General features: G+C 26.2%; 1 long non-coding RNA gene across 1 annotated transcript; it reads right to left on the bottom strand.

Annotated features, from left to right (window-relative positions):
- Positions 1 to 3,127: 3,127 nt before the first annotated feature.
- Positions 3,128 to 4,303, bottom strand: LOC136084354 (uncharacterized). Its single transcript, XR_010640508.1, has 4 exons — positions 4,199 to 4,303; positions 3,577 to 3,669; positions 3,348 to 3,458; positions 3,128 to 3,214 (listed from the first exon to the last, which is right to left on the bottom strand). It is a non-coding gene; the product is annotated as an uncharacterized LOC136084354 (long non-coding RNA).
- Between the last annotated feature and the right edge of the window lie 8,454 nt (positions 4,304 to 12,757).

Genomic DNA, 12,757 nt, shown 5'->3' with positions numbered 1-12,757 from the left:
ATTAATGGTCAACACTCTAAACCCATTAATAGATGTGTGTACTTGCCTAATACTACTTTCTACTTAATATACAAAATCCTTCTGCCCCTAAAAACATTTGATAGAATCTGTTAGCTGTTGTTTTGTAGCTAATAAATCATCAAGTAATTCGTAGTTACTTTCTCAGACATAAAATTGAAAGATTGAAATTTATCACTCTATACTTCCCACACATACAAAACAGGGGCAGTGATATAGTTGCTCAAGTAAAAAAGCAAACATTTATAAAATAATTTAAAAAAAGTCCAAACAAAAAGTATGTTTTTGACTAAAAATTTCAAAAAAATACAAAAAAAAAGTTTTAAACAAATGTTTCTGATAAGGGCTGGATCTTGAACATCATAGTGATTTTTATTTTTATTATTGTGGATCTTGAATTTTTGCAAATTTTTGCAAGTTGTTCAGGGACCTTTTCAATTAATATGCTTGTATGCTCATCTCATGGCACCAGATATCTATGCAAAATAATTTGTGTGCTTGTATGCTGAGCTCATGGCACCAGACACCTATGCAAAATATTTTGTGTGAGAAAAAAATTACACTCATTTTTATTTACAAATAAATTGCTTGTAGTAATAAAGTGATAAAAAGTTTCTTTTATTTTAGAATTTTTTTTTTTAGAAAAAAAGATTTCATTTTTTTAAAAAAATGAAATCTTTTTGTTAAGAAAACAGAACACTTCTTAATTCAAAATTTTGTAATTGAATCTTAATTTTCAATATTCAGAGGTTTGGCAATTTTGTTTTCAAAATCGTATTTATATATCTGACCTATCGTTGATTGTAAATTTTAAACAACTACAATCATCTTTAATCACTTTATTAATAATATTCATTGGAAAAGATAAGTTTTAGGAAATAGTTCTTTGAGTCATATCCATTTAAGAACAAAAATTGGTAATATTTTTTCTTACATAATTATGTTAATTCTATCACTTGGAATTTAACCAGTTCTATTTTATTTGAAAAGCTTTAAATTATTCATACAAAGATTTTCATGCTGTTTAAAAAAAAAACATCGAAAACATCACCATCCAAAAACAACCATCAAGTTCAAAAGATTTATCATCAAAAAATCATTTACGTTTAATTAATTAGAGACTCAACTAAACTTTTAAACAATAAACTAAACTTATATTTGCACTATCGTTATTCAATAAGACGCTCAATACTTTATTACAAAAGTATTGAGAGTCTTATTGATTATTTAAATCTTATGATAATAGTCTTAAATAGCAATTTCATTAAAACAATTATTAATCTTTACTTCAGTTACACTTTTTTTCAACAAGAAAAATTTATTAAATTTTTTCCTAAAACTTATTTCCCAAACAAATCAAAGGGTTTAGTATTATTTTATGCATCTTTAAAATTAGCATGATCTGATTCTAATCATTTGCTCAAATTTTTACTTTATTTTATTCAAATTTTTACTTTATTTTATTCAAATTTTTATTTTATTTTATTTTAATAATATTAACAAACAACTTAAAACAAAAGCAACAAATTTAGCAAAAAGCAAAACTTGGTTTCACTACTTAAAGCAACTAAAATCTATTAAGTAATTCCCTGACTTTGCAACAGTGTTGCATAATATTAAATGACCAACTTTCGTCATCTTTTGAGCAAATTTTATTGAATGGTCTTTTATTTCTTTCTGTCTCTGTCATATCAAATGCTCGACACATTTATTTTAGTTTTTTTTTTAGAATTTTGAGAACTTAAACCAACACTGACATGAAAATTAAAAATTGAGATTGACTTTGATAGTGAGGTTAATTAAAAGAAAAAAAACAAACAATAACACAGTGAAGTTTTACAAAAGGAAAAAAAATCATTGGTTTAGTGAGATAAATTAAAGAAAAAAATGAAACAGACTTATAACATGGCGACATCAATTAAATGACAAAAAACAAACTCATTACATGGTGACATTATTAAAAAGAAAAAATAAACTCATAACTTTTAAACATTTTTAAAAATCAATAATGTCTGAACCTGGTTTAGATAAATATGAATTAAACTATGTCTTTTTTAAAGAACTTTTATAAATATTTAACATTGAGTTATGATACAACACTATTTTTTAATTTTTTGCAAACAAATAAATATATTTTTTACATTATTTTTTATTTCCTACTAAATAGTGTATTTTTTAATCTTTTACAAACATGCAGATCCAAATAACTTGTGAAACATGAAACTTGTAAATTTAGGTTTAGAACAAAATGCAGACATTCTGAAAATTAAATGCTAGGATAAAAATTTCATGCTAGGATAAAAATATAATTCAAACATTTACACACATTATGAGACAAAATATAAAAAATTAAAATCATATGTTTACGCACATTCTGAGATAATACAGCAACTTTTGTACCATTGCAATTGATTTTATTCAGTTTATTAGTTTTGAAATACAATCTTCCAAGTGCTTGACGACACTTACTTGGCGAGCCTCCCTAAAAACTGTTTTAAAATAAAAATATGCTGCATAAATATGCTAATGTTAATTATCATATTAAAACTTACCTCCGTGATAAATCATATATTTTAGGTACACCTCTATTTGTTGCAACTACCATATGAGATCCACATATATCCAAATCAAAAGGGTCACCTTTTTCCAGAAATGTAAGTTCTTGTTTTACTGTGCCCTAGTTAAAGAAACATGAAAGTATAATGAAATAATTTGAAAGGACTTAAAGCAGCTTGAGTATAACACTACCTGAAAATGTTCATTACCTGAAAATGTTCACTAAATAAAAATGATCACTACTTGAAATGTTCACTACCTAAAAATGCTCGCTACCTAAAAATGTTCACTATATGAAAATTTTTACTACCTAAAAAAGTTCACAACCTGAAAATGTTCACTACCTGAAAAGTTCTAATTGATATTGAATGTGAATCAACCAAATAAACATTCTGTTCATACACTGCAACTTTGTGGGTATCACAAGTAAAACTTCCTATCAAAAAATAGATTTACATAAGAGAAAGAAAATTACTATTATTAAAGCATTAAAATTTGTATCGGGGAGGATGTTAATAATAGGATAAAACATGCTGCAATAAGACAATATTTAAAAAGTACCTGCAGATCTGATAAAAGATTTATTTTTAGGTATCTCATAAATTGCAAATTTTTTGCCATTCCATATTGCAGCATGATTCTTAAAATAATTCCATAAAAACAAAATGATTGCATTTAAATTTTTTAAAGTAAAATTTAAATTAGGATACATGAAATTTAAATTAGCAATATAAAAAGATTATCAGTAACGAATATAATTTTTCAAAGGATACCTTATTACAGTGCACACCCTTTATGTGCATATCTGTTTTTAAATCTTCCACATGCAAAGATGGAAAAAACTTGATTAGCAGATGGGCAGGTGATAATTGAACAGCAGCTATCTAAAAATGGAAGAACTACATAAATAAAAAATCAAATATTTTGATTTTGCTATTACTAAAAAAGACTTTCACTAATGGTTCTTGTAAATCTATGTTTTAAAAGTAACAAAACACTTACATTTCCACTGAAACTATAACTCATGGTAGCTTTGTTTAGTATTGTAACCGAAGATACACAGTTGACAGTTATTAGCCCCAGACTGGCACCCCACTAGAAAGTAGAAGTAAGTTTGTTAATAATGTATAATGGACTGGGGTTAGTTAAGGACTTTTTACATTTTCACAATTTTAAAAAGAAAAACAATTGTTGATTTTTTAACTGTCATTTTTAAATGTTTTTGTAAAATTTTTGAAATATTGTTATTTAGCATATGTATTTTGTATACAAAATTTTAAGCACGATTTTAGTTTCCACAACTATCTGCCTCTAGATAAATGGCCAACCACTTTAACCATTTTAACAACTTTCTACTGCTTTGAATGATTCTCATACAAATCTCATGTACATAAATATTTATACATGTTTTTTTTATAAAAGTCATTGAAAAACGCAATTTTTATTTTATTTTAACATTAAAACTTAGCATTTTAAAATTAACAGTATATATATAACAACTACAAAATAAAAAGCAAAGTAAACACTGATTTGCAAGTTGAATGAGAGAATTGAGCATTCATACAATACTTGTAAAACTAAATTTATAAAAATTATTTAAAATAAAAGGTTGGAATATATTTACTTCGAGATGAGTAACACTCCCAACAACATCAGGTGGAGGTTGTAAAACCCATACCTGATCATCATTTTTTAATGAGTTGTACTTCCATAGAGCAACATGTCCTTGGTCTGTGCCACCAGCTAAAGTTCCTATAAAAACAGAGATATATTCAAATATAGTTAAATTTCATACTGCTATTTTAGATTACTTTATACATTTTTTTTGAAGTACATATATATATATATATATATATATATATATATATATATATATATATATATATATATATATATATATATATATATATATATATATATATATATATGTATATGCATATATAAAATCTATTAATTATTTTTTAATTTTTGTTGTTGTTGTGAGGACCTTCATCTCTAAAACTCAAGCCTTGACAAATATTGAACCAGGATAAGCACAGAATATGTCAGGGGCATGTGCAATCTTTGTCGAAAATAAACCCTATCCTTTAAACTACAAAAGACAGGTTTCTTTTCAACATATATTACAACTCCACCTCTTATTTAACACCTTCGCCTATTCTATTGTATAAAGAATATCCCTCTAAATTTACTATTGACAAAGTTGTAAACCATTTTTTCATTATTGCAACTATTTTGAAATTCTTGAAACCACAAAAGTTTAAATTGTCTAACTTTATTATCAAGGATGAGGCATTTGAGTATATTAAAAAATAATACAATTAATAAAATTAAATAAATAAAAAGATGACAAAACAAAATTAGAATGATGACAAAATACACTAAAAAGATGACAAAGTACATTAAAAAATAACAAAATAAATTAAAAGAAAGACATATTTACTTTAATTTGTTTATTAATCTCCTTAACTATGAATTTGACAATAATACATGGATTACATATCTTAAGGTAGCATTGAGTTGTCTTTCACTGTTCAATTGAAGTTTTTTTTCTTTAATTCATAATTTTCCATTCTTTCAGTGCCAGTTAGATTAGGAGAAATAAAACCACTTTTTCAACTTGGTTTTTTTATCACCTAATAGCTTTGCTTTTGATAGTATTTGATTTCTCCCTGACATTGCATTAAAAACGGCTCAATTCAATTTTTTATAATACCCCAGACAAAATGTCGGATCGAAACTTGTTAGGGTCGGACAGTGTCCGAATCAAAGTTTTAAAATATAATTTTTAAGGTTTTACGGAACCTAATTATGCACTCAAAATCTGTGTCATGTTACTCAGTTTATTTAACGATAGTCTAGTAAAGATGTAGTCTCTTCCCTTATTATTTTCATTTATTTCATCGCAGACTTTAAATGCATAACATAAGCTGCCTATAAAGAATGGTGAGAGGTATAAAGCAGTTATAAATTGGTTAAGGACACGTCTCTCAATGGAAATTACACGAGCACCTCTACTCCTGAGGTTCACGAACTCCATTTAGGCACTACCACACTGATGTTGGTTTAGAAAATGCGCAAACAGAACTTAATTTGATTTTATTTGTAAATACAAATTGAAAAAATAAAATCATACTGAAATAAATTTAAATTTTAAAATCAATAGAGAAAAAATAAAATTTATCCTCAATGAAAAGAATTTTTACGAAACAAATAACTTATAATTCTGATTGTTTTTAAAGTTTTTAATTTACGGTAAGGCTTTAAATAAAATAAAAAATTATTTATAATGATACTTTAAAATAAACGCATTTCGTGTAAATTTTTTTTATAGTAAGTATGATAAATTTTTTTATGATAAATTTAAACGTTAAACCTATTTTTCCATGTGTTTTTAAAAATCTTTTAAAATATTATTTTTATAAGTTACTTTAAATTATGAATAAGTTATATTAAATCTTCCAATGATTTAATTGCTTTATTTTTTTTTGTTAATATTTTTACAAAAAACTATTCAAAAGTTTTTGTTAAACTTGACATACTAATCAGAGCATGAAATGATTAAATATTACAATTTTAAAAAGACTACGTTATTTTTTTATACAATTTTTTTTTTTGCGAAATTTTTTAAAAAAAATGTTTATACAACCTGAAAATATCATACTTTTTTGTTTTCAATAATTTAATTTAAATAATAATAAAGTATTTATTTTGTGAGAATTTCATTCCTGTCTGTCAAAATGTCAGATTACTTTGTTAATTGATTGAACAATCTGAGGTTTTAGCCAAACAATGTTCGATGTCCGACCGTCAAATTGAGCCCTGATATATATATATATATATATATATATATATATATATATATATATATATATATATATATATATATATATATATATATATATATATATATATATATATATATATATATATATATATATATATATATATAACTTTTTTTTTTTGAAAGTCAAAATGTCAAAAAGTTCAATCGTTATCATTATGTATTAGTAGTAGTTGAAAATTTCAACCTTCCAAATCAACTCTAAGGTAAAGAAGGTGGTTTTAGGCAATTCTATATAATAAAATATTATATTTCGAATTTATCTTTTTATAATAACATTTTTTATATCAGGAGAATTTAGCAAACACATTTTTTTAAATTTAAATGTTTTATTAAAATTATTTATATAACTATTTTTTACTTATTTACATATTTTTATTTATAATACATAACAAAAAGCATTAAAAAATAATATAATAAATAACTGTAATAATACGTTAGAAAAAAAAAAAAAAGATTTGTTTGCTAATTCTCGTAACATTAAAATTTAAATTAAAAGATTGCTCGCGGACAAATGAAAGTTTAACTTAATAAGTAAATTTTCATTTCATTAAAATTTATTTTTCAATTGTTTAGGACTTTTTTAAATAATTTGTTAAGTTTAGATAATTATAATAAAAAGCAACACGCGTATGCTGTGTATGATACGCACTTTTTTTTTGCTTAGCAAAAAAAGTATTTTTTAATAGATTTATTTGCTGTTACAAAACAAATACTGTATTGTAAGCTACATTTTATACTATAAATTTATAAATATGAATAAATTTATAAACTGTACTGTTAGCTATATTTTCAGACAATGGTTTCAGGAAAAAAATGCCAGAATGCAATACTAGAACCAGCTGAAGATTTGAGAAAGGCTTCAAGAAAGCGTAGACAGTTTAATTTACAAGGCTTTCTTCTGCAAAGCTCTGCTCCACTTCCGACTTCCAATGACTGGAGAAATGCTCAGAAGGTTTTACTGGCTCAACATTAGAAAAGAAACTAGGTAACATCTGAAAGATTTCTGAGTTTTATCTGTTTATTTGTACATAACTATTTGATATTTTTTTAGCACTACCAAGATGAACTGTAAAGTTGTGCTCTTGCTTCTAGAAAAACATGTAAAGAGAATTGGCAACAATCAGAGGTCTTTGCATTTTAGAACTAGTAAGCTGGATTCAACTACAATTTCATACTCACAGAGCAGCAAATCTGAAATAAAATTACCAACACGGTTAATGAGTAAAAAAACTCAAGACTCTAAGTCTACCAGAAAGAACCAAATGCAAGAAATTAAACAACTTTCTATATGAAAGCAACTTCTTAATCCCAATTCATAAAGCCAATATTTTTAAGTTGATAAAGAGCAATCCAATGAGGAACAAAGAGTCTTGAAAGGAGGAGATTATTGAGTACCAATCCTTAAAAAGACTAAAGACTCTTGATCTACCCAGAAGGAAGCTACTGCAAGAAAGTAAACAACTTTCTAAATGAAAGCAACTTCTTATTCCCAATTCATAGCAACATCTTTAACTTGATAAAGAGTGATCCAATGTGAAACAAAGAGGCTCGAAAAGAGGACATTAAATTCTTAAAGCACTGCCTCAAAAGACACATGGTCAATATGGCGGGTATTGATAACACATTTCAAAAAAATGCGTGTACGATAAAATACAGCACACTTGGTATATAGCTTCCCAGCTTGTGGTTTTGTCTCTTGCTGACAGGGATCTAATGCCGACTTCAAGAACAACATCCTTAACAAATTGCTGTATTTTGCTGTTCCAGAAAAAAAATTTATGGTACTTGAGAAACCTGGAATTCAGCCAGTCGTTGTTCCAATGTCATCTCTTGATGATTTTGTCACGGAGCAAAGTTTGTACTTTTTCTTTTTTCTCTTAGAAATCACTAAGGAAGAGCTTTTAATGTGAAAAAAGAAACATTTTGCAAGCAGCTATACAGAAAAGTATAGCTGCTTGCGAAAGTGAGAGAGCCACTAAATCATTTGTCAAGTTCTCTGCTTGCGCAAACCAGCTTGCAGTGGTAAATGATCGGGTAGAATGTTACATAAAGCTGATCCAAGACTTTATTGGAAGGACAAATAATGAGGAGAGACTTCAGGATATTCTTCAGGCAATTACAAAACATTTTTATACAGGTCTGTAGCATGTAAATTGTTAGGGGGAGGAAGTCATTTCTGAAAAGTTAGGTAATTTAGAATAGCAAACACATATCATGCTGATCTTTAATAACAAAAAAAAGAAGTCAATTGCACTTATTAATTTACACCTAACAACCCCTTCTCTCAACCAATGTACGTGCATGCTATACAATAATGTAAACGTAAAACTGTTTTAAGTATTTCCATATCATTTTATTTAATAAACTAAACTATTAATTTTAAATACTAAGAATTTTAGAGTTTTGATTTAGGGATGGCTAAAATTCCGTACATTTTCAATGCCGGAATTTCGGGATTCGAAAAGTTGCCCTCGGGAAATCCTGGGATATCCCGGGATTGAAGTAGAAAAAAACACAATTGTAAAAGAGAAGTATAAGAAAAACTAATATTTTAAGTACTCGAAAGTATAGAACTACTATGTATCTACAATTTTTTTTTATTCAAAAAAAATAGAGTAATACGTTTTAAGTATTTATCAAATACTTAAAAGTGATTAATTTAGTTATGGTATTAATAAAGTACTTAATTCATTAATGAACCTAAGTAATTTAAATTATAAAACAATAACTTAAAATGATAACACAGTATAAATAAAAATAATAACTAAAAATAATATGAACATGCATGAATATAAATGAGTTATATTTATTTTTGAAAGTACTACCCTAAAAAATCAGTGTCAATCATTTCATCGCTTAATTCTATTTGATTTTGTGAACATAAAAACTGAGAATGCTCTTTCAGACTCCTTAATTGTTGGCCATATAGATAATATATAATGATATTTTTTTTTAAAGGTGTTCACATCTTAAGCTACTACTTTCAAATAACAGTATTTTTTTTTGAATTTCAATAGTTATTTTTTACCTTTAAAGTTTGTGCTTGTATTGCTGTCTTTTTTCCATCATTTCATTTAAGTTGATCATTTTCATTGTTTTGACATTGTTCTACTTAAGTATGCTGCTGTTATTATATCTGCCGAGTTTAAACACTTTTTCAGGTTTATCATAACTTCTTTTTTTATTTTAGGTTTTTGTATTTGATAGAAAAACTTCTGGGATCTTTTATGAAGTAACCTGGTCATGAAGATAAACTAAGCTTCTTAACGCTGTTTTACACTATTAAATTCGGTGACTCAAAGCATCATACAATTGTTTTCTTATTTTAAATTGTTGTTCTTTTATTTTTGTCAACATAAACTTTTATGCATTGTCAGAAGCAGGGATGCGGAATGCCAAAAGGACTCCGGTTTTATATCTCTACTTTTTCCAAGTCTGTAATGTCCAGAAGCTCAAAACATGTTTAATGACTTATGATCTGCTATAAGAAATAAATTCATGAGTTTTATTACTTGAAACTTATTGTTTTTAAGCCCGGAGTCCTGGAGTCCTGGTGTCCTTGCCGCCATTATACTTAAGGACTCCGGGTTTAAAAAATGATTGTTCCTCTAACCTTAAAGTCTTAATTTTTTTCCTGTTAGTAGTCCATAAACTTATTTATATTTTTAGAGCTCCTGGATACCAAAAATACGGATAAAGTAATCTTTTTGTGACTTTCAAATCCGGAGTCCATTTTGGGACTCCGCATCCCTAGTCAGAAGAAATTAAATTTGCTCTTGTTGACAAAATACTAAAACAGTTGTTATATTGGAAGTAAAAGTACCTACTAAATCAGATATCATTCTATATTCTTTCTCGTTCACCTTTATTGAATCATCAATGTTAGAATCCACTTCTAAATCGAGAAGTGCCTTTTTAACACAATAACTTTTTTAATTTTAAATTCACTAATTTCTCCATCATAAGTAACGAGCTGCGCCATCGGGTTTTGCAATCTATGATTAAATGAATGATCTTTCTAAACTTAATTTTTACGTACTTTTGTAAATAACTTTCACTTTTGTTGGGGACCTCTTAAACATTTTTACTATTTTCCTGACATTTTTGTTATAACCAATAATTTTAGTTAACCAATAATTTAGTGCCTAATTTTAACTTCAGATGTTTCTATAAACTGTCAATGAATCATTTGAATCTCGAATATAATCTTCCTCTTCAAAAACAATTTCTGCTTAAAATAAAGATAGCTAAAGTTTATTTAATAAATGAATTTAGATAACTTCATTATTTAAACAGACGTTAAGTAAACTTTTGTAGTTTAATAAACCTTCTGTATTTTGATAACTTCATTAATTAAACTGATGTTAAACTTATGTAAATCACATTTGTAATTAAATTGAGTGGATATAAAAATGAAATTAAAATCACGCAAACCTTGGAATTAGAATGAATTAGAAAATTTAAAATAAATAGGTATTTCTTCTATCAAAAATGTTTGATCTTCCAATTTGCAAGTGCTAAACTCCATTAATTTTTGATATTATATTAGTTTTAATATTATACTATATATACATTTTTTATGTTTAATCGTACAAAATCTGTACAATTAAATATATAAAAAATGCATGCATAGTATAATATTGCAGATAAGCAATAATGTTTTTAGCTTGCATTTTTAATAAAATAAAGAAAGAGGGCGAATAAAAAGAAAACATTGCAAAGGGGATAAAAAGCTACAAAACCAGTGCTCAATTCCAAAGCCTATATTTACATTTTATGACGTAAAAATTTCTCAATTAAAATTAGGCTTAAACTTCTTGTATTTTTTTTATGACGATCCCAAAATCCCGGGAAATTTTTGAAGACTAATCCCTGAATTTTGGGACGAACAATTTGTACAAAATCCCGGAAATTTGGAATTCCAGGATTGCCATCCCTACTTGGATTATTTAATTATTTTGCAAAATAACTTGTCTTTTTAAGTTTATTTATTATTGTCTAGGTTGTCCATAAAAACAGACAGCAAGTATCGAAGAAAGTTACAAAGAAGTACCTGCAGAAAATACAATAAGTATCACAACTGTCATCACATTTTTGTTGCCTTTCAACTCTATTTAGAGCTGTTATATGAAATAAAATTGTCACACAAAATCCGTATCTTCCTTATTCTATTAGATATATTTTAAATGGAAATAAGTATTTTGTGAGTGTTTTAAATTTAGAACTATCTATATTGGAAACTTTAAAATATGATATTTGGGAAAAATTCTTTTATATAGAAATTGTTTAAAACCACCTTTTTACCTTAAAGTTTGGAAGGCTGAAATGGTCAATACAAGCTACTTAAACATAATGAAAATGATTGAACTTTTCCACATTTTGAAAAAAAAAAATTTTTTGAGACACCCTGTATATATATATTTATTATATATATATATATATATATATATATATATATATATATATATATATATATATATATATATATATATATATATATATATTTATATATATTTATTATATATATATATATATATATATATATATATTTATTATATATATACATATATAATAAATATATGGGTCATTCTCCTGAAAAGTAACATTTTCAATAGTTAATTTTATAAAAATTAAATATTAAATTTTTTAAACCAAACTTTTTGTGGTTAAAGCTTTGAGTATATGTAATCATTTGAAAGTTATTCACACAACTCGTCAAATGTCAGTTTACTAGAAAAAAAAATATAAAACTTATAGCATAACCCACAGACGTGACAACTTTACCACAGATGTGACGTTAAGAGTAATATCACTTATGCTGTAACAGCTATAAGTGTTGTTAAAGTAATTTTCAAAAATAATAATCATCTGTTATCAATAGTTTTTATTAGAAAACATGAAAGAGTATATGGTACAAGTTTTTAAAATTTTGTAAGTGTATTTTGTACGTATATTAGCAAATATTTTTGAATGGTAAATCTTGTGGAAAACTGTATTGCCCCCTGTTGTTGAGGTTTGGCTGGCACAATATAAACACTACATCGCCTTTATCGGTGACAGAGATGTCATCTTTCTCCGGAAACGTGAAAAATTCCTGGCCATATCTTCCCAAAAAATTTATGACACACTCATTTCCATCTGCAACTAAGGCTTGAATTAACCAAACATAGTATTTAACAATTTTTTAGGAAGTTTGAAACTTCACAATCACAAAGTCATTTTTTTTAATAGACAAGCTGTCCTCCTCACTATCGCCGTAAACACTGTGATAACTTAGTCTTGTCTTTTTCTTTTTACATTTACTTGGACCTTGGTTTTCTTGTGCCAAACCTTTGG

This window comes from Hydra vulgaris, chromosome 08 (genome assembly GCF_038396675.1).
Source record: "Hydra vulgaris chromosome 08, alternate assembly HydraT2T_AEP".
NCBI classification, from domain to species: domain Eukaryota; kingdom Metazoa; phylum Cnidaria; class Hydrozoa; order Anthoathecata; family Hydridae; genus Hydra; species Hydra vulgaris.
Note: the sequence above shows the minus strand (reverse complement) of the source record. Positions and strands in the feature narration are given on the sequence as shown.